Below are 3,020 nucleotides of genomic sequence, written 5' to 3'. Positions count from 1 at the left end.
ATTCATGAATTTGGTTCAGTTTGGACAGCTGTTTCTCTGTTCCATTATATAATGGCATATCAAGTAGTGTAAACAGTGATTATTACACAAGGTTTTGAAACAGTATTACCGTGAAAGACATTTTGTGTGTTGGTGTTGTAGTTGGCAGAGACATATTGCGTGATCATTTTCTTGCATTCTTCCTGCAGTGGGGTCAAGCAACAATTAAATACATTTGTGCACTCTCTTTTTTCTTTCTGCTATTTTATCAATCTAACTCTGAGGTCAATCACATTTTGCATGTGCTCAATTGAGTTTTTATATTTCTATATACATTTCAATTCAATAAGCTTCAAATGAAAATATTTCATGAAAAATTTATTATTATGTTATGTTTTTTAAGTCTTAGAGACCCTACCTTCTATGACTAACATTCGTTATGATTTATATTACAGAATCAGGGTCTCTGGCACCCAAAACATACAGAAAATTTAGTCAGCATCAACAGAACCTGAAAATTAAGTAGTTTTTTTTTTTTTTTTTTTTTTTTTCACAAACACCCACACAACATTTAATAATATGCACAGAACAATATACAGAACATGATCTTTGCTATCAGACTGCAATCTGCATTCAGACATCATATACTGACCATGAAGACCTGGTGAAATGCGGACTACTGCTTCCCCCTGTTGGTTCAATGGGTGCTGGTTTCTGCAATGTCTTCTGCATGGTTGCTGGATGGTGTATTTAATCTCCAATCTGCATACTGATGTCCAGGTGAGGAGGTCTGTTAGCAAGGCCCACAGTGAAGAATTTGGGTCTTAATCAGGCTCTGCTCTGGTTTATTTAGTTTGGAGATTCATTCAGTCAGAGAGGGGCCCAGGAAAACACAGCTGGAGGCTCACTGGAGTTTACACAAACATCTATCATGTAACATTTAAACACATGAGCATGCAAACAGACGCACAGACAAACAAAGTCAGGCACACTAGACTGTAAAATCAATATATATATATATATATATATATATATATATATATATATTATATATATTATATATATATATATATATTCAATATATATTTAATAAATTATCAAATATACAATCAATTTGCCAAATTATAATTTTTTCTTCATATTAGGAAGAAAATGGAGGAATCCAAAATTAGATACCACTTTGAAATTTTGGGATTCCTGATCTAATGTAAACATATTAAACACATTTCAAAATAAATCCTAAATGTATTGCATTATGCCAAAAAAAAATCTTTTATTTCTTGATTGGTTGAATATTTAATTACAATAAATAAATAAATACATAATTAAATACATTTTCAATATGGCATTCTCAGACTTTTAGACTTGCTGTATTTTCATTTATGCCGCTGGAACATATATTTGGAATTTTATATAAATATATTTCTTTTTAAATCACTCAAGCACATTTTCAATCTTTGAAATATTCTTGTAAAAAAACATATACATTTTATTCTCTAGTAATATTAGAGCCAGCATTTTCCACGAATCTGTTGGGATGGACAAGTAACAGCATCCGACACAATTCAGTTTTGATATCTGGCCAGTTCTTCCAGACAGAGTTGGTACAAGTTAGTCACATGACGCTTGTGCAGGTTTCAAATGATGTCACAGACTCTCAGTTGGGTTGAGATCAGGGGTTTGTCTGTTTAACTGAAGTGTTCACTGATTTTCAAAAACTTCATTTGAAACAGGAAAAGTCCTTTCATTATGTATTCACTTTTAAAACTTTCAGCCCTCCTCCTGTAAATGATACAGTGACACAGAGGTTGATCAGCACGGGAGCTCACAGAGCAAAAGAGCCCCAGCCGGAGCTGCCTTGGGCCTCAAAGGAAGCTCAGATCCATCCTTGAGGCGGCAGAGATTGGTTACAATGGGACGGAGTGGGGTCTGCATGGGGGTCTAATCTTCAAGGTCATTCGGTGGTTTCAGATGACCTTCTGACTAATCCTTTATGGCACTAGTACTAAAAGAGGCCCTCGGCAGCAGAATCCCATCTTTTATTCTCACTCATTCCCTTGTTAATTGCCAGCGAGTTGATTTGATCTCTCCATTCTATAAGTTGTAAATTGACCTCTTATTTCCTGATTTTCAAGCCCAGCTTACTTAATTAAGCCTATATGAAAAGAAGAAAGAACCTTGTGAGACATCGGCAGGTCACAGGCGGCATCGTGAGGGAGAATTGCGATCTGTGCCAGATTAAAGAGCGACGGCATTCCCAAGGCTGAACAATGTCATTTTCCTACCTTCTCTCACCTCTGCTCCTTTGGCCTCGACTCACGTTCTCCAGACGCGAAAGGGCAATCCATCTCCCAACCATGTTAATGCAGAAGAGAATTATTCACCTTCTTTTCTCACCCCTGCCAATTTGGGCCTCCGTCTGATGGTGGATTGAAATAAGTCAGGAAAAAGTATTAAATATGTAGTGGAGTCTGCAGTGAGGGAAGAGAGAAAGATGACAGGGTAACTACCTGAGAGGAAGCTGTCACCGAACATAATTGACCTTTCGAGGAGGAAAAAAGAGCCCCCATTTACTTCTCTGACACAATCCTCCATGTGTCGATTGTCCAACTTTATTATTCTCTTTTTGAGGCTCTTCTCTCAGGACACAGAGTTTGGTCTCGGCTCCCTCATTAAAATAGGCCGCTGCAGACTGGCAGAGGTTACAATTGATCATCGCACCATAAAGAATACATAACCTTCAATTTTGCTCCGAATCCACACGTTTGGTTCTTTGTGTCACGGCGGAGAAAATGAGCTGTCAATTTCTTAAGACAAGATCATAAAAAAGCCCCTGATGAATGGTGTGGTAATGGATAAGTGTAGGATCAATAAGCAATATCAGAAGTTTTAAAACCAGGCAGTATGCATAAACCTTTACGAACTTCACAATGTCACTTTGTGTTCATAAAAGTTTTTTACTGTCTTGTGAACAAAATGTTATAAATTTATCCCAATCTGTCAGGTTTTACAGCCTCCAGCACCCTCCTCCCTACTAATCT

Source organism: Cyprinus carpio, chromosome B11 (assembly GCF_018340385.1).
Source record: "Cyprinus carpio isolate SPL01 chromosome B11, ASM1834038v1, whole genome shotgun sequence".
Classification (NCBI taxonomy): domain Eukaryota; kingdom Metazoa; phylum Chordata; class Actinopteri; order Cypriniformes; family Cyprinidae; genus Cyprinus; species Cyprinus carpio.
The sequence above is the reverse complement of the archived record's forward strand: the minus strand, read 5'-3'. Positions refer to the sequence as shown.